This window comes from Carcharhinus amblyrhynchos, chromosome 14, assembly GCF_965287045.1.
Source record: "Carcharhinus amblyrhynchos chromosome 14, sCarAmb.v2.hapA, whole genome shotgun sequence".
NCBI classification, from domain to species: domain Eukaryota; kingdom Metazoa; phylum Chordata; class Chondrichthyes; order Carcharhiniformes; family Carcharhinidae; genus Carcharhinus; species Carcharhinus amblyrhynchos.
The window spans coordinates 36,341,938-36,362,615 of record NC_137337.1 but is presented as its reverse complement, the minus strand read 5'-3'; the positions used below and the strand labels follow the sequence as shown (position 1 = coordinate 36,362,615).

Below are 20,678 nucleotides of genomic sequence, written 5' to 3'. Positions count from 1 at the left end.
ATACCGAGCTAGAGAGGCAGAGAGATGCAGGGAAGGATCCCAGAGCTCAAGGCTCAGGCAAAGGTGTAGCAATTAAAATCAGGAATGCTCAAGAGGCTAGAATTGGATCAGCTCACATATGTCAAAGGGTTGGAGGAGAGTGATCAAACTGTCTTCGCCCCATGTCTCCATGGGTTTTCTCCAGATGCTTCAGATTCCTCCCTCAGGGAGAGGGACTGAGTTGGTAGCGAGCGAACAGAGTTTGGAACAGGGACTAAAAACAATAGCTTCAGTCTTCCCAACAGTTAACAGGAGGAAATTTCTGCACATCCCGCACTGGATGTCAGATAAATAGTCTGATAACTTAGCAACAGCGGAGAAGTGGAGAGGAGGTGCTGATGAGGTGGAACTGGGTGTCAACAGCATACATGTGAAAACAGCTGCAGTGGATGTCACCAAGGAGCAGCTTGTAGGCAGGAATTAGGAGGCAGTTTGAGAGCTAACACTGTAGAAAGATGCAAATACCAGCAATTCCCTGATGCTGATTAGATCGGTAAAAATGAACCAAGGTGAGAACAGCTCCATACAGTTATGGTGTTGAGGCCCTTGAGGAGGACGGTATGGTCAGGAGTGCTCAAAAGGCTGCAGCCAAGTCACGAAAGCGAGGGAGAATAGTTTACCTTTGTCACAGTCACATGAAATGCCATTTGTAATTTTGTTTGCTGTGACCAAGGTCAAAACCCAAAACAAGAGATTGAAAATGAAAATAGAAAATACTGAAATTTGTAACTTCCGAATGTTTCTGAAGATGAGGCATATTAGGGTTTCCCTTTCCACAGATGTTGCCAGACCTGCCAAGCTTTTCCAGCATTTCCTGTTTTCATTTCAGATTTCCAGCATCCGCAGTAATTTGCTTTCATTTGAGAGATCCAAACATCCAGTTATCAGATAGTCCCTATAGTATAGAAGGGGGCCATTCAGCCCATCGAGTCTGCACCGACCACAATCCTACCCAGGCCCTGTTCCCGTAAACCTATACATTTACTCTGCTAATCCCCCTGACACTAAGGGGCAATTTAGCAAGGCCAGTCAACCTAACCTGCAGATCTTTGGACTGTGGGAGGAAACTGGAGCACCGGGAGGAAACCAATGCAGACACAGAGAGTAAGTGCAAACTTCACGCAGACTGACTCGTGGTCGGAATTGGACCTGGGTCCCTGACACTGTGAGGCAGCAGTGCTAACCATTGTGCCACCATACTGCCCACATTCTGCTTCTGGGAGAGCTGGGCACAGATTTGAGAGGCAACAATGCATCCAAGAACTTTTAAAGTTACAGTGAGATTGAGATGGGACGATAATTTGCAAGGATGTGGGAGTCAAGGGTTGGTGTTTTTGATGAGGGGTGAAGACAGTGGATTTAATGGAGGGGGCAGGGCAACACCTCAAGAGAGAGAGGCTTTAACAATGTTGGCTAGCATGAGGTCAGGAGGGGCGGTTGGAGGTCAGCAATTTAGTGGGAATTAAGTCAAGGGAGCATGAGGTAGGTCTCATGGATTTAATGTGCTTGAAAAAGGAACTTGAGAGAAAAACGACCAAGAAATTAGAGAAACTTGAAGTTCAGGGTTAAAGCAGGAAAGAAAGGAAAGAGAGGATGTTTGGTCAAGTGAGCACTGAAAGGGAGGAATATACAGAGGAAAATGGTGGTCTCAATCTTACTGATACAAAAGTCCATGAGATCGTCACACTTGTTTGAGGTGAGAATGGATGCAATGAGATGGGGAGGGAGTGGGGGTTAAATAGATAGTATCCAGTAGAGAAAATAAACTTTTCACTCTATGATGACCCTGGCAGGGTCTCGGAGATGGGATTGCAGGTGGCGTGAAACATCAGGGCCCAGGGTTAGAAGGGGGCGCTTGGGTTTCTTGTTGTAAATGGGAGTTTCGCGTCGTCCAAACTGAGTAGCCTGGGCTACAGGCCAGACGGACTGGCTTTAAAAAAACTGCATCTGACAGGGTGAAGGTTTTGATTTTTAAAATTCTGGTCTGTCAGTTTCACCAGTTGCTGCACTGTTCTCAGCCAGCTTTGTGCTTCTGATTTGTTTTGAAAAGCCTGTCAAAACCCACAAAGATGTCCAAAGATGCGACTAAGTAAATCGCTAGCTGCAGAAATATTGTGACAAGGGCTAGCCAGTTGACAGCTTGAAACTGAACTGGGGGTGTGGGTGGGGTTGTTTTTTCTAGTAATAAATACAGAAGAAGATGGTATTGGGGTGTGGAAGGGCGATGTGGGTGGGGAATGATACAAAGAAGTTATCATTCAGATATTTGCAGCCAAAAAAATTTTAGCTTTTATTTTTCTCGGGAACAAAGCTGTGCTGTGTATGTTGTGTTTTTTTTGAAAATCAATTGTCCTGTTATTCTAATTGTAGCAGGTGCAGCTGTTTCCCCCCTTGCCCTCTTATGAGTTGCTGGCACATCGCTATGCAGAAAATTCATGCAAATGAATTTGTACTTATTTAGTTTTTGTAATTTTTACTCCATTCTTAAAGTCACAAAATCAATGTTCAGAGTCGACTGGGCAGACCCGAATCCATCTCCTTGTTTGCTCAAATAACCAAATTCAAATCGCATCCAAGATCCACGTCGACAAAATAAGGCATTGCCCACCCCGTCTTGGGCTTGATCTGATGTTTGATCTTAACCAAAAGATCTCATTAGGGGGTGGCATGGTGGCACAGTGGTTAGCCCTGTTGCCTCAGCGCCAGGGACCCAGGTTTAATTCCAGCCTCGGGTCACTGTCTATGTGAAGTTTGCACGTTCTCCCAGTGTTTGTGTGGGTTTCCTCCATGCGCTCCGGTTTCCTCCCACAGTCCAAAGAATTGCAGGTTGGGTTGATTGGCCATGCTAAATTGATCCTAGTGTCAGAGTGATTAGCAGGGTAAATGTGTGGGGTTACAGGAATGGGGCCTGGATGGGATTGAGATCAGTGCAGACTCGATGGACCCAATGGCCTCCTTCTCCACTGTAGGGATTCTATGAAAAGGCCAAGAAGCTTATTGACTAATGTGTGTTTTGTCGCTAAGATAGACTATCTCTCTCCCTTCTTCCTGACCTGTCTACAGTCTTCAACCAGCATCCTCCACACATCTCTCCTCCTCCTTCACACAGCTAGGTAAAACTACCATGACTTTATTCCATTCTTACTTTCGAATCAAAGTCAGAGAATCACTTGCAATGGTTTCTCTTCCTATTCCCACACTGTTACCTCTGGTGTCCCCCAAGGATTTATCCTTGACCCCCTCCTATTCCTCATTTGTATTCTATCTTTGACAACGTTATTCAAATGTACAGCATTAGTTTCCACATGAATGTTGATGACACCAAGTGCTACCTCACCAAAACCTCTTCTGACTCTTTCATTGTGTCCAAATTTGTCAGTGCTCATCTGCTTTCAGCAACTAGATTGCAGAATTTTCCCTTGACTAAATATTAGGAAGATTGGAGCCATTGGGTGGAATTGGCTCCACTCTGCCCTAAAACCAGGATTGAGTGCAACTTCTGCCCCTTTTTGGGGTGGAGGAGACCAGCCCCTGAGGTTGCTGGCCATCAGTCCCAACAAGACCAGGAAGGCGCCAGTGGCAGCTGCTGGGACTACAGGAAAAGAGAAACATCAAAGCCCACAGATCTCCGAGAAAGGTAAGTGCAAACTGGGAAGGTTTGGGTAGGTTAGACAGGATGCAAAAGACGACCCCTGAAAAGCAACACCGCCTCTTCCCACCTATTAATCATTAAAGTTCAAAAAATGGGCTTCCTGATCCTGCCTTGCTGCCACACCAAACATTTTATGGGTTGGGAAGCATATTAACAGAGTCAACTGGCTTGACAACATGGGCTGAATAACATGGGCCTGTGCAAAAGGTGGGTTCTGCACTCAGGTGCCTTCCAAGCTCTGGGCTCACTAGTAAATCAGCGCCTGACAAAACACTGATTGCTGCCAATTACCAGTAAGTGTGGGTCGTAGACTTTCATCCTGCCCAATGTATGCTGGAGGACGGGATGCCTGGTCTCGGAGACATCAGGCAGTGACACGGCCAGCCCTTTAAAAGGTGCCCTAGCACAGGTCAGTGTCAGATGACCAATCAGATGATTCCTTAAGAGCAGAAACTGTGCATCTTGAAGAAATGTGATTTTTGCAGTCTATCCAAATTAGTCTATTTTAATTTGAGCTTATATCGGCCAACTATTGGAAACTTCCAAGGTGGCAAAATCGCAAATCAGCAAGTCTACCACCTTCAGACATTGATAATTTATATATTAACTAAATATTTTCATGCACGGATAGCTACGCCACCAGACATCAGGATAAGGGAAGTGGCAGATCAGTCACTCCTCTCCAGTGCACCTGCAAGTATGAGTCAGGGTGGAGGGCGGGGCAGTGCTGGAGCCCTCATAAACAAGTAAGTAAATATCCAAATGTCACAATTGGGACACATGGGTGACATTTTCCTTTCCTGGTATGTCTTGAAGACTTGTGAATCAACACAAAGCTCACGTTCCCTCGTACTTATGTTCTCATTGATAGCTGTGGGTGTGTGAATTGTGTTTGATGGTTGAGGTAGGAAATGAAAGGCAGAGGGAGGGCTGGGAGGATCATGTAAACATGTGGCTAGATAGAGAAAATGTGGATGTAAGGGCTTCAGTACTTGCAACGGCGAGATGGAGTGACAATATTTTACACAACCCAATGTGGCTATGGCGAGAGACTCCACTTAAGTCTTTGGCATATTGACATAGAATCCCTACAGTGCAGAAGGAGGCCATTCGGCCCATTGGGCAAGCATCCTCAACAATCCCACGCAGGCTCTATCCCCATAATCCCACATATTTACCCTGCTAATCCTCTTGACACTTAGGGGCAATTTAGCATGGCTAATCAACCTAACTTGCACATCTTTGGAGTGCTGGAGGAAACCAGAGCACTAGGAGGAAACCCATGCAGACATGAGGAGAACGTACAGACTCCACACAGACAGTGACCTGAGGTGACTGTGTGAAGGTGATGTAATTGCCAGCCTTCTGGAACATTGCGTAAGTGAACACTTTGATGTAATGATATGCAGCAAGCTGTGTTATTCCCAGGCAGGCCTTCATTGGCTGCCCGAAAAGAAGCTGTGGTGAAAAGTTTCCGCACCACTATCTCCTTCATGGTGACAAGCATCGGATGGCCTCCCAGTGACGAGATCACCCATCTCTCAAAACGAAGTATCAGTTGTCCTTTTCACTGAGTCTCGCTCAGTGGCATGTAGCTGAATCTCTGCCTATATACTCTTGGTGCTGCATCATGTCACCTCCGCCTTGGAGGGTTTCCAGGCTTCCCCTGACCATTGGGATTTGGCACTGCTCTTTCCTCTTCCTGTGGAGTCTCAGCATTCCGAGCCCCCTCTCATCCCTTATTCCTCTCCAATTTCTCCCAATCTTCCTCTCTTCAAGACCACAAACCCCATCTGTCTCAGAGAGTATGCTTCCCACACCCCTGGGTTAAGGACAGGATAATATTCAATGAACCGTCAAAAAAAGCTCTCACAAGAAGCCTTAAGAGAAAATATCTAAAATGTAACTCTGCCCATTGAAAAGTGCAGTTCCTGAGGACTTTATATGCCTTTCTCTGATCAGAACCTTCCACGCGCCTGACGAAGGAACACCATTTCCGAAAGCTTGTAAGATTACTATCAAATAAACTGGTTAGACTCTAACCTGGTGTTGTGAGACTTCTTACTCATATTTTAGTGCAGAGAGCGTGGGGATTCTCGCACGGCTGATTGGCAGGACTTGCATGCGCATTTGTGCCCCACTAGCATTTCCGAGTGCTGGATTTCCAGCAGATCTGCGCTGGAAACCTGCAGGGAGGCGCAAAGGCTATTTAAATGGTCATTTGAATATAATTTCAATATAATTAGCGGGCCCAGGACTGAAGTCTCCATGGCCACTAGCATCTTCCAACCCCCCCTGCTGGAGTGAAAGGAAGGGGGCAGGAGCGGCAATCAGGGCCCTCCAGAGGTTTGGGCAGCAGAGGGTGCCTCCTGGGCATTGGCAACCTGACAGTGTCAGCCTGTGCCCCCTGGCAGGCGAAGTGCCAAGGGGGTGGGGCCTAGAGGGTGATCGGCGGGGGTGAAAGGGTCCTGCTGCCACTTTGCAGTCAGGATTGGTGGAGGAAGGAGGGAGGCCAGCGATCGGGATGTGCTGGGTGGGCAGGAGTATGCCGGGGTGGGGTGGAGGTGGGAGGAGGCTGGAAATCGGGATGGGCTGGGAGGGGATCGGCCAGTGATCGGTAGGTTCTTAGAGCAGGGCCACTACAACGTGCAGATTGACACCAACAGATAGGTGCATGTGCAGTGGCCCACTCAGCATGCTGATTTCAGCGTCTCCAGTGGGGATAGGCCCCATCCCTTGGATTTTAATGATATTTACAGAATGTGGGAGATTCTTCTCTGAACTCTCACTGAAAAAAAGTGTGAATTACTCCAGTTCTCATATGAATTCTTTTTTTTATTTTTTTGGGAGAATTCCAGCCTGGTGGGCAGGTGGTGGGATGGGCACTCATTCTACTTTACCTGCTGCCCTCCCTCCCACCCACCCCCACATCATGCCCACTGGGGGCACAGAAAATTCAGCCCACTGTGTTCAGTCCCACTCTAAACTCTGTTCCCTAGCCATTGACACCAACCCTCTCTCTCTGGCCACTTTGAGGCTGAACCACAATGTTCACAATCTTGATGTTGTGTTCATGTTTCTGACCACATATCGATGCCATCACAAAAACTGCCTTTTTCCACCCTACGTAACATCGCCTGATTCTGCAGCTGCCTCAGCTCGTCTGTTGCTTGAACATTCATCTGTGCTTTTGTCACTTCTAGATTTGACTATTCCAAAGCAACCAAATGTCAGGCTTCCACATTCTACCCTCTGTAAACCTGAGGCCATCAAAATCCTGCTGCCAAAATTCCATTCCCACAACAGCCTGGCTCCTGGTTCAGCAACACCACAATTTTAAAATTCTCCTCCTGGTTTTCAAATCCCTCCATGACCTTTGAGATCTCTGTGCTCCTCTAACTCTGACCTCCTGAGCATTTTTTTTTTGACTGATTTATGGAATATGGACGTCGCTGGCAAGGCTAGCGTTCATTGCTAATTCCACCATGAGAAGGTGGTGGTGAGCCACTCCTGAACGACTGTAGTCCTTGTTTTGCAGGTACACCTAAAATGCTGTGAGGAAGGGAGTATCAGGATTTTTGACCCAGCGATGAAGGAACAGCGATGTAGTTCCAAGTCAGGGTGGTGAACGGCTTGGACAGGAACATCCAGGTGGTGGGTGTTCCCATTGGTGACTATGCCAAGGGCCTAAGTTCTAGAATTCCCTTCCCAAACCTCTTGGCCTTTCTACCTTGCCGTCTTTCCTTCAGTAAACTTCCTAACTTTGGCCTCATATCTCCTTTTGCGGCTCAGTGACAATTTTATCTGATAACGCCCCTGTGAGTCACTTTGAAACATGTTACAACATTAATGATGCTATATAAATGCAAGTTGTTGTTTGCACAATCCTCTCCAACAGGGTAACCATTTGGTGAGGATTGTCACACTCAAAGCAGATCGATCAGTAAGAGATCTGCACTCATCATTTTTGGTGAGCAGAGGAGATTTATTTTCACTCTCCAATCCACTACTAAAGATCATCTGAGTGTGAGCAAAAAGGAGAAATATTTCATTCCTAAGCTTCTGCACTTAAAATGCATGAAAGATTCTGTCCCCACAATAAAAAGTACTGCATTCGCTGTAGATAATTACTGCATCATTTAGAAATACTATGGCATGATCAGAATAGCTTCTTCCACTGTTAAACCTTTGATCAAACTTACCGAAAGAAAGAAGCACAGGAAGTTCATAGAATCCCTACAGTGCAGAAGTAGCCCATTTGGTCCATCGAACTTGCACCAACAACAATCCGACCCAGGCCCTATCCCGCAACACCATGTATTTACCTTGCAAGTGCCCCTGACAATAAGGGGCAATTTTATATGGCCAATCAATCTAATCCGCACATCTTTGGAGTGTGAGAGGAAACCGGAGCACCTGGAGGAAACCCACACAGACACGGGGAGAATGTGCAAACTCCACACAGACCCGAGGCCGGAATTGAACCTGGGTCCCTGGCACTGAGAGGCAGCAGTGCTAGCCACTGTGCCTTTCGAAACTGAGGGGCAGACGTTAATTTTTTTAAAAAAAACTTAAGTGCAGAGATTAAACACTACTTTAACTTAAACTCTAAATGGAAACTGACAGCGTCGCCATAAAACTGCTGGTACTGACAAACTACCCAGAACAGGATGTTGAGGTTTTCCTGTTTATTGTGCAGGTGCTGAAGAAAACCTGATCATTTCTCAGTGAAACACTCAAGGCTTTCAGCAAGTAGATTTTAAAAAAATCATGAGCCAACCAGTAACCTATAGGCCGCTAAAAAAACGTTACACAAATCTTAGAATCATAGAATCCCTACAGTCCAATCCATTCGGCCCACCCAGCCTACACTGACCCATCCAGGCCCCATCCCAGTAATCCCACATTTTTGCTCTGTTAATCCCCTAACACTAAGGATCAATTTAGCATGGCCAATCAACCTAACCTGCAAACAGGAGAAGCTGTTCGATGGAATTGTACAGTACAGAAGATCTTTCAGTTCTCTTATCTTTGAATCTATTATCTGTTCTGTCCCATTTCTCTTCTCCTTCCTCGTGTACTTTCATGTTTTTTTTCTTTTGCAAGTAGTTATTTTCTTCCCTTTTTTAAAGGGTATTATGTATTTTGCCCCCCACCACTCCATTCCAAGCACCAACACATCCTGCTCAAAAACATTTCTCCAAATCCTCCTATTTTTGTGGCGATTGTGTTACTTTTGGATCCTGCAGGTGCTGCCTCCCTGGTCAGAGGAAATAGCATTTCCCTACTTATGCTGTGGATCCTCATTATTTTAAAATCCCTGTCAAGTGTTCTCCGGCCTTTTCTACTCCTCTGCAAAGAGCCTTTCGTTTCTCCTCACGCCTAAAGCTTCGTTCCCTTCCTCTTCAGAGAGGAATTGTCAGCAGACCACCCATTCTGTTGCAAATCCTTAATTGTCATGTTATTTTTCAAAGGATGGGAAGTGTATTGCACATCACGCACAATGCATTGCTCTGTTGCTAAGTGAGAGGTCTGCGTAATACGAAGAGTCTAATTATAGTAACTAATCACATCTTGAGAAAACCAGGAGGATTATTGCAGTGCTTTGGACTTGGGGTGGGGAGACAGAGATGGAAGGCAGAGATGAAGTGGAACCCTGCGGGAAGAACTCGGGTTCCTGGCCAGAATTTTGTGTTGCTCGGGCGGGTGGGTACTCGAGCTGGAAGCACAGGAAAATGTGAAAGGTGACATTGAGTACGCAGCTTGACATCACTGCGTTGCCATGCGATAATTCAGTCAGCAGCGTGCACAAGAGTCAACAATCAAACAGGCAATCTAGCCCATTAGATGGCAAGTTGAAAGCAATTTAATGTGGCCTGTCTACTTTTATGGTTACAGGTGGAGGTGGGGGGAATTCATTGGCCAGGCGGCCTTCATGTTTCATCTACAGCCTTGATTCGGGATAGGATGGAATGTTAGGGCTAAAATAAAATTTAAAACGGTTTTTGGTGACTGAGGATTGTGTTAGAAATGTGCTGCCTAGATGCTTTTAACAGCATTTCTCCATCAGAATTTTTGTTTTTAAACAGGTCTGCAGTTTCCCGAGACAGCTCCACAGCAATTATCTTCCTGAATGAACTCAGTGCCCATACACGCCCTCCCTTTTCTCAGCACCAGTCCCTTTCCTGCTCTCCCCGGCAGCACTGAGTCTTTTCCAGCGAGCGTCTCGTGTTAGCTGCAAGGTAATTGGCCGGAAAGTATGAAATTGTGTTCCGGGACCAATCATCGTCGGAATCAGGCTTCACGCCTGGTTCCAGGCCCATCGGGTGAGCATACCCAATCCGACGCAAAGTTCAGGCCCTAGAGGTGGACTCCTAACAAACACATCTGGCAGGATTTTCCAGCCGTGCTCGCCCCCAAATCCCACCAGAGGCCTTTGCATGGTTGCAAGAAAATTCACCCACTGACTAAGCAAGGGGCTGTCAAGGAGTGAATGGGAATTCAACAGCAGGAATTGATCATTTTGGAGCCAGGAAAACCTCAGTGAGGATATTTCATTCTTGTGGGTATATGTTAGATATTTAAGTTTGCTTGATGTCACTTGGGCACATTTTGTATATTAAGGATTTCCTCTATAACACTTTCTGCAACTAGTTCTGGGATAGAAGACAGGAAAAAAAAGGAGGCAGGGACCCCCTCCTATCAATTATCCTGAACTGTACATAGGAAAATCATAGCCCAAGCCTTCGGGCTCTATTTAAGGAAATGACTCCCAAACATCTAGATCTGGAGCTATTTATTCATTGGATCCACATAATCATTGAAGCGTGAGGCCTCCAATAAATAATAGCTGCTCGCAACTCAGTGATCCAGGAAAGTGAAGACTGGTTTAGATCTTATGCCAGCACTTGCAATGCAGCAGGCTGAATTCTAAGGCTGACACTTAAAACTATTTCTATCGTTAGACGTAACTTTGGCGCACCGTGACATCAATTTAACTTGGTATCTGAAACTACGTAGCATGAGACAAGGTGGAGACAAAGTACTAGCAAAGCACTCTCTGCTCTTCCTGATATCCTTGTCTAACTTTAAATGGCAAAGGGAAACACCAACTACTTATTGTCCCAAAAGACACCAGGCTGTCAGAGGCCAGTCCAGCTGAGTCTGAGGACCAAGCACATAAAAGGGATTCAAATGAAACTCCAGCAATCTCTCGAGTGTTTCTTCATGCTGCACCATGCTTCCAACAGTGCTAGCAGATCCTGACTATATGCATTATCTTGCTAAATCTTCACAATGATATATTTATTTGACATAAAAGTTGTCATCTTTTCGTTTTGGCCTCTTCATCTGTTTTGTAAGTACCCTGCAGTGTTTTTGAAAGTTTAAAGCAAAGGGATTTCCTGCTGACTTGTGTAATTGTGAAAGCTCTATGTCAGCCTCCTCCCAGTACTGTTTTGCTTGTTTCATATTCAACTCGTTACTATGAGTCAAAAGCCCTTTATGATCCCCTGAGCTCAGCTACATGTAAAAATGTTGCATCGCAAACAAATTCTGCCAGTAAATGAAGTATACATAGTAAAACTTTTCTAAAGTTAAATTCAATATTTTCAGCAATCAATGCTAATCAAATTCACATCAGAACAAATTCAACTCCATTTAAAATGAGACTCAAGACGAGCGCAGTCAAGTGAAATCAATCTGAAGTATAAATTTAGTCAGCCACATCCAGACTGGTGAGACTGATTTGCGACATGCTTGACTGAATCTGAAGTGAACTGAAGGTTCACAGCGCAGCTTCATTCATGACTAACATTTTTTTCACCAGCGGGCCATCTTGTTTTTGAAAAAAACCTGTAGCTCAGACATTCACTCGAGAACTGGGCAGAGAATAGTGCTCGACACTGAAGATCCCATGCAAAATTTGGGAAACTTTAGCGTCTGCAAATCGGTTAATTTCTGGTAAATACCTAACTCTGTTATGCAGGCCTTGTACAAATGTCACAGCTCAGAAAGTACACCCTACTGTCACAGCGCAATCAGTTCTACAGATGGAGGATCATTTCAAGCCTTCTGCTTACAACCCCTCCAAACCACAGCTTATTCTTGCCACAGAACTAAATATCTGTAACACTTTCCATATTCAAAAGAAAAAAGTTGTACCTAAATGTTGGTGTTATGTCCTCTCGGAGGGCTTCGGTTTCTTTACAATCCCTTGTTAGTTTCCTCTTCTTCCAGCAGCTAGTTCAATAAACCTAAAGCAAATAAACAAGAGGCCAATTGTTGCATGGAATTTAAGCAGTATGAAAATAATGCTCAGTTGCAAACAGGAAACAAAAAGAAGTACTGAACTAAATTTGGCAATCGTTTTCAAACTCTTTTAGTCTGTTTCAAATATGCTCATATTCTCTTACAGTTCCATTTCCCCTCCCTTGCTGCACCCACCATTCATGCAGTATCATTTTAAAATTTAATTAGAAGTTACATAGGACCAGCCAGAGTAACCTTTGCACCATTTCAGATGAGGCCATTTTTTTTGGTCAAAACATATTTTTTAATTTGAAACATGTAGGTTGTATTGGCAAGACCAATGCATCAATAAAACAGCTGATACCATCTCCCTTCAGATCAGGTTAGATGGTGTACATGTCACATCTATAAAATACAGGTACCGGATCTCTTGTCCGGCATACCAAAATCCGGAAGGACCTAAAAACTGATTACATTCGATTTGGGTGCCCTAGCTGCCATTTTAAATAAATGGCCTTTTTATTTTTCATTTTATATATTATAAATACACGCTGGGCCTAGGCCCCAAAGCCTGTAAAATTCCCAAATCCATCACAAGGGCGACACTGTGGCACAGTGGCTAGCACTGCTGCCTCACAGCGCCAGGGACTTGGGTTCGATTCCAGCTTGGGTGACTGAGTGTGCGGAATCTACATGTTCTCCCTGTGTCTGTGTGGGTTTCCTCCAGGTGCTCTGGTTTCTTCCCACAGTCCAAAAGACACGCTAGTTAGGTGCACTGGCCATGCTAAATTCTCCCTCAGTGTACCTGAACAGGTGCCAGAGTGTGGCGACTAGGGGATTTTCACAGTAACTTCATTACAGTGTTAATGTAAATCTACTTGTAACTCTAACAAAATAAACTTGTAAAATTGGTTTTATAGTGCTTTATAAATTCTATTTTTAAATGTTTCTTTCCTTCAGAAAAAAGTGATTGGCAACCAAGAATGCAGTATTGTATCACTTTTGTACTTTTGTGTGATATGTGCACCACAAGATACATTATTCGAGTTCCTCTTCATCCTCAACCACAAAAACTGCCTTTGGAAAACACTTTTTATTTGAACCAGTACCTCTAATTGGCAGACGGTTAGTGTGCAGTATCATCAGTTTTGGATGTGACAAGTACATGAACATTGGCATAACGTTACACCATGTCTGGAACTTTTGCACTTACTTTTTTTTTAGCACCAATAATGTAGCAACTTTACATTTTGCAAACCAACGATGCAGCAGATACTGTAATGCTTATGGCAATGAACAAGATAACTTGACTAAAGTAAAAACAGAAAATGCTGGATAAACTCAGTAGACCTGGCAGCCTCTGTGTCAAGGTGGAGTGGCACAGTGGTTAGCACTGCTGCCTCTCAGCTCCAGGAACCAGAGTTCAATTTCAGCCTTGGGTGACTGTGTGGAGTTTACGTAGGTTTCCTCCTACAGTCCAAAGATATGCAGCTTACATTGATTGGCCATGCTTAATTGCCCCTTAGTATCAGGGGGATCAACAGGGTACATTTGTTGGGTTACAGGGATAGGGCCTGGGTGGGGTTGTTATCGGTGCAGGCTCAATGGGCCAAATGGCCTCCTTCTACACTGTAGTGTGCAATGATTCTACGAAACAAGAGTTAACTTTTCAGGTCTAAATGACCCTTCTATAGAAATGGTAACTTTGCAGCAATGTTTCCAGAGTGAGCCTGTTTCCAGGAAGTACACCTTCTCCAAAATTCCCAAATATGGCGACTCTGGACTTTTGAACAAGGATTAGAGTCTCAAAAGTTGCTCAGCTGTTGATCTACTTCCTGTACACGTGGTAGAATGACTCAACCTTCTTCTCTGCAAAATGAATATTACTTACCAAAGCAAAGGCAAGTGTGTAAGCTGTGCTTTTAATTTCTATCAAGGAGGGCATTTTAACAAGACCAGCCACTTCCTTTAACTACAGGCAAGCCTTTGGAATATTTGTTTTAAAAAGAGCTTTATTTACCAGTAACTTAAAATGAGTCAAACACTTTGGCAAGTATTCAGTGGTGTGACTTGAAGCATTCTAGTAAATATTTACGCAGATGTTCCAAAATGGCACCCATGGGCATCTGGTTGGCGCACTATAACTGTAATTAGTTAGTGTCGCCTTGGCCACATCACAGGGTAGCAACCCACTTGCTGTTACACATAATCAAGACGTATCCTACATTAACCATCATCAGACCTGCAGGAGTTGCTGAATTCAATGAGTCTCTTAGCAACCGTCATAGACATGAGATAAATACAAAATGAGAATCATTCCAATACACCAACCCATCTGAATGTTGCAATTGTGTTTTTGTTTCCAATTTGTTCAGTGGGCGTTGCTGGCTGGGCCAGCGTTTATTGCCCATCCCTAATTGCCCTTGAACCGAGTATATTTCAGAGGGCAGTTATGAGTCAATGACATTGCTGTACATCTGCAGTCACATGTGGGCCAGGCCAGGCAAGGACAGCAGATTCCCTTCTCCAAAAGGAGATTAGTGAACCAGATAGGTTCTTTATGACAATGGTCATCGTAAGACTTTTCATTGCAGATTAATTTTTATAGAATTCAAATTTCACCATCTGCTATGGTGGGATTTGCACTCAGATCCCCAGAGCATTACTCTGGATTACAGGTCCAGACGGTTTGCACACAGTGGTTAGCATTGCTGCCTCAGCGCCAGGGACCCAGGTTCGATTCCGGCCTTGGGTGACTGTCTGTGTGGAGTCTGCACGTTCTCCCCATGCCTGCTTGGGTTTCCTCTAGGTGCTCCGGTTTCCCACTACAGTCTGAAACACGTGCTGGTTAGATGCATCGGCCATGCTAAATTCTCTGTGTACCCAAATAGGCACCGGGGTGTGGCGACTAGTGTATTTTCACAATAATATTATTGCAGTGTTAATGTAAGCCTACTTTTGACACTAATAAATAAACTTTAATACCACCACTTCCCCAGTACAGTGGCAGACCTAAGGTGCTTCAAAACTACGGGAAATCGGAGCCTTTGGAATCCATCCAGCAGTTCCTGGCTCAAGTCATCTAAAGGCATGTCAAGTACAACTGCTATACAATTAAATCCACATGCATTTCTTAGATTTCTTGGGGAAGGGGTGGGTGGATAAAAGATTCACAAATTCATTTCATTGTGTTGCTCAATGAATAAAATCCACACAAGTTCAAGAAAGCAAGTGTTATTAAGTATACTAAACTCCTACTTTATATTCAGAATCATAGCTACAGGACAGCCTGTTCTTTATGTTAAAGAACTGGGTTATTTTGGATCTGAGGCAGCATGTCAGGCAAAAGTCAGATGTAGTGGGAAGGAGCATTCCAAAGATTTCTAAAGATTATGCAGCAAAAAGCTGTAGAAATGGCTAATTGTCCACCAGAATGTTTTGCAAGCTACAGACCAGTTCTTTCTATGCTGAAAAAAAGGGGCAGGCATTGTAAAACAACACATTAAATTAAGCACAAAAGCTGAATAATGTAGAAAGCCATCTGACTATTTGTATATCGACTAAAGGGTGTTGTTTACATGATATATAAAGCAGAGCAACACAGGCCTGAGATGATTTTCTTGCAACTTTCTGAAAGCTTTGGACTAAGCCTGTGTGCTGCTTTTGAGATTAGAGGCACAAACAATCGATGAGCTAACTGCAGTTCACAAAGCATGTATGTTAAGATTTTCTATTCCTCTGACAAGTCTCAAAACTGCTACACAGTTTCCATAAGATAAAATTTACACAATCAATCCACTGTACAGTGAATACTCAAAAGAGTATTATCATCATTGACTGGTGTTTGGCAAACCTTCCGCTGTTGGCAAACACGTAAAGATGTCATTGATAGTACAATGATCTAATTCACCTCAGAAAGCATCAGTTTCCGAATAGATTCCTTGCTGTGGAGGGAGTGCAGCAAAGATTTACCAAGCTGATTGCTGGGATGGCAGGTCTGCCGTATGAGGAGAGATTAATTCAGTTGGGTTTGCATTCACTGGAGTTTAGAAGAGAAAGAGGGGATCTCATAGAAACTTACAAAATTCTAACAGGATTAGACAGGGTAGATTCAGAAAGATTGTTCCCAAAGGTGGGGGGAGTCCAGAACTAGGAGTTATAAAGAACAAAGTTCTTTATAGTTTGAGGATAAGGGGTAAAACTTTTAGAACTGAAGTGAGGAGAAATTTCTTCACCTAGACGGTGCTGAATGTGTGAAATTCACTACCACAGAATATAGTTGAGACCAAAATGTTGTCTGATTTCAAGAAGAAATAAGATATAACTCCTGGGGCTAAAGGGATCAGGGGAGGGGATGGGGGGGTGGGAGGTGTAGATTGGGTGAGTGGGATCAGGATATTGAATTTGATGATCAGTTATCATCAAAGTGAACAGCAGAGCATCTTAAAAAGGGCCGACTGGCCTACTCCTGCTTCTAGTTTCTATGTTTAGATCTGGGGATGCCTGACAATGGCAGTGAAAATAAAAGCAGGAAGATTTATCTCTCCCCCCAAAAAAACAACATTTATATATTAAACATAGGGGAGGGCAGGACGTTTTACAATTTCAAATTTCAATTCTGAGCGAACAAACCTTTTTGGTTCTTGCCTTGCTATTAATTATTTTCCAGTTGGTAATGACCATTTGTTGCCTGGATTTTCTAACAGATTCCAACAGATTTTATCAAACTAATAATCTAACAATTGCCTAAAAGTGGGAAGGATGGCGAAAATAGGACAGAAAACACTAAGAAAATTGGCAGAAGAATCAATGGATAGATGAGAAGATATTCCCCCCCAATTGTTGCAATCTGGAATGCATAGTCTGAAAGGGCAGTTTGAAGGTTCAATAATAACCATGTAAAAAGTAATAGGATATTGCGATGATTGTCCCTTTTGAGGGCAGCACAGGGTCACACATGCAGCTAATTCTAAAATACCTTTGCCAAGGAGAACTCCTGCCCCCAGAGATGATTCTTCATTGAGCCCTGATTGGTCACCCAGGCCAGGCAACCTTTATTCTGCTGTGTTGCCCTAAAAAGGACAACCACCATAAATATATAGTTAAAAAAGATTGTAGGCCTATAAGAAAAGGGTGGAATGTGTCATCTAATTGCATAAGTCTTTCAAGGAGCCAGTGCATACATAGAATGAGACCATTCTGCGCACTATGTTGTAAGATTCTATGATTACAATTCATCTATTCAAAGCTAGAAACTGGGGATCACATAGCATGTGCAGCATTTTGTTTGCAATCGCTTGCAATTTGAGGCGGTTCTACTCATTGCCTACCTTACTTTGGCAGAAACCTGGTGAAATGGCATGCATAGTCATTCATCCAGAATGTCTACGCCAATAAATTTTGTTAAGTTACTTGTTCTTTTTGGGAAATTGATTTTTTGCTGTAGCACCTAAAATGTGCTAAGAATTTAAGGATACAATAGCAAAAAAAATCTTTTTGAAAATTTCCAAAAAATATGCAATTTCAAAGCATTGCCAGCCTGGGAATACCCATTGGGCACCCTGGCAGTGATTACCAGGCATTGGAGAGTGCCATGGGGCAGAGCCTACTGGGAGGAGGCATAGCCTGAAGGGGGCTTGGGGACGTTGCACACTCTGGAACTAAGATCAGATGGTGGGGGAGCTGGAGGAAGGTGGAGTGAGAATGCTATACTCTCTGTGACTGACGATTGGCTGGTCCATATTGGGGTGGAGGGCGGGGTGGAGTGTGGGTTGAAATAATTGGACAGCAAAGCTAGCCAATGACGCATGCGCAATGGCATCCTCTGCTGGAAAATCGCTGGCGGGAAACAGATCTTGCCTCAAGAGTATGGTAAGATTGGATTTTTAACTTCCCAAAAAATTGGTGCTATTCTCTCCCTTTTTTATGCTCATCTGGCACTTGGAATTCTTTTGGTAAGATCATCCCCATAGCATAGGTTTTTTTTATTACAGTGCCAAATGGATTAAGAGGGCAATGATTTTGGCAGATCATTTTTTTGAATTTTACCATTTTATCCTTGTGTGAACTTTAACTGATGCAACGCATTTGACAATGGTGGCAATTGAACGCAAACCGGAAGTGCAACTACAATGTTGCACAACTGTCATTGATAACAGTACATCGATGAAATTCGTTTCATTACAAAATACATATTACAGAAAGAGCACAACATCATTTCTTTAAAAAAGACGTAAAATTTTTAAAAACACATTTATGAAAAAGCAGGCAGGCCTTTGAAACAGATGAGTTACGTCAAACAAGTTAATCATGACTTGAATATTAGCACGAGTAAGACACTTCCACACCTAGGATACACAAAAGTGATCATCACATTGGTTGCCAGAAAGTGTTTGTGTCCTTATACCTAATGAGGCATAAAAGACTCTGAAACGTTGATGTCTTAATTTTCACACCTAGACAAAAACGTTGATGAAAAGATTTAACACATTGATTGGCAAAAAGGACTGAACAGATCGGCTTCAACAAGCAAGTACAACAAAATAGATCAAAACTTTTGCAATTTATTTAAATATTTCACCATTTAAAGTGGGATTGACTCTATTTAAGTTGTTTTTGTGCAGAGTTCCAGTGCACAACTTTATGATCTTTGCAGAAAGTAAAGGTATTTTAATGTTTTTGTTGGACAAACTTTTTAATAGGCTGATAAGTTCTTTGCAGCTACATGATACAAGCTGTGTCCTTTCTTGCCTGTTTAGTGAAAAGCAACAGAATTGATTGATATCAGCGTTAAAAGTGTGAGCAGGAGTATTGTGGAAAGAGTGATTCAGGGGTAGGTCAAAGCACAGAAAGCAACTCACAAAAGCAGCGGGTTACAGCCTGGGTACTGCGGTGACAGTGAAGCTAACAATGATCACCCCTACACTGGAAGAAATCTGATGGCAGCTTCCAGTGTCCACACGTGTGGGGGCAAATTTTCCCATTCCGCCCACCACGGGAATCAGAGCAGGGGAGGGGCGGACCATGGAAAGATCTGTTGACGTCGGGTGGGATTTTCCGGTTTCAGGGCGAGCGTGGCCAGAAAATCCCACCTGTTAAACATGTTAATCTAGAAGTTGCCATTAGAGAGATACTATACCGTACCCTCAAAAAAGTAACTAACTGTCATCATCTATTGGCTTGGTACTGAAATCACTGTAATGATGTGAATCTTAAGCATAGAAATCATAGAAACCCTACAGTATAGAGAGGCCATTCAGCCCATTGAGTCTGCACCAACCACAATCCCACCCAGGAAATACCCCCATATCCCTACATATTTACCCACTAACCCCTCTAACCTACACATCTGAGGACACTGAGGGCATTGTTTTTAAGCATGGCCAATCAACCTAACCTGCACATCTTTGGACTGTGGGAGGAAACCAGAGCACCCGGAGGAAACCCACGCAGACGCGAGGAGAATATGCAAACTCCACACAGACAGTGACCCAAGCCGGGAATTGAACCCAGGTCCCTGGCGCTGTGAAGCAGTAATGCTAACCACTATGCTACTGTGCCACCCATAGCCATTATGGCCCATAGCCATAGCCAGTGCTGCTACCATGCCGCCCAAGCACTTGTCCGTTAAACAGGAATGATTAGGCCTGAAGCATTCAGGAGCAAATGATTAGTGACAAATACAGCTAGACAACCAGGAAACTTAATTTTGTACGTGTAGAGTCTCATTCTTTCAGAAGTTTGAGTTGAGGATTTAAACATTAACTTTTGGGCTGGATTTTATGGCCCCCTTTGGGCATATTTTCATTGAGGGGGCTTGTAAAGTACGACAGGTGGCTGGCTTATCCACCACCTTTTTGCCCGCCTTCCATCCGGTCCCTATAACATGGTACGTGGGCAGTCATTGAAATCAGCAGTCCACCCTACCATATGTAAATAGGTAATTACCAGGCAATTGAGCTTGTTATATTATTGCCATGTCCACACCATAATACAGCTGGCATGAACAAGCAGGCTGGAGTGGGTAGGTTGCTTTTGTAAGCAAACTGCTTAACGGGCAGGAAAGGAGGGGTACATTCTTAGTTGGAGGTGAAAAGTAATATCCTGATTCCTCAGGGGGCCAGGAGGAACCGTACTCATTGGCAAGGGGAGCAGAGAGCCAGAGAGATCCATGCCAGGATCCAGTCTCGAGAAACTTAAAGCAACATTACAAGAAGTTCAATGACTTTGCACAAGTGGTTAGGTCTTCAAATGCTGTATTCTTTTTCAATTGCGTCACTAATCTCAGACACTGCACCATTCATCACAAAGCCATCGCTCACCTATTAATTAGGATTCATGCCTTACATTCCTATACTTCACCACACCCTCACCCACTTGGCACAGTTGCACCTATATCTCTCAGCTTGCAAGCACTGTCTATTTAATAATGATAACCACATTAGCTAAACAGACAGCACCACTCTCACTGACATGTTACCTTCTCTGAACCACAGGCAGCAGGAACTAACTGAAGGGGAAAAGGTCCCATTGCATGCTCCAAATCCCATGGAGGAGACAATGCTGGTTATTACTGGAGCAGCAATTGCTGATCCTATGGTCAGTGATGGGATTGAATCAATTGAAGATGAGGATATCTCATATTTGATCCATTTTCTCACATCTCACATCCTCCTCACCCCACAATTTCTTCTGATTTACTAAGCTGGAGGCATTCATTTCCCTCCCTTTCACCACA

At 43.8% G+C, this 20,678-nt stretch overlaps 1 protein-coding gene across 3 annotated transcripts in view; it reads right to left on the bottom strand.

Moving 5' to 3' along the window:
• Positions 1 to 20,678, bottom strand: part of LOC145352597 (guanine nucleotide-binding protein G(I)/G(S)/G(O) subunit gamma-2) — a 77,648-nt gene that overhangs the window by 14,050 nt on the left and 42,920 nt on the right. For all 3 annotated transcript variants that reach the window (XM_080202686.1, XM_080202684.1, XM_080202685.1), the window contains one exon: positions 11,855 to 11,946. The gene's annotated coding sequence lies outside the window, so the exon portion shown is untranslated. The remainder of the gene's footprint in view (positions 1 to 11,854; positions 11,947 to 20,678) is intronic.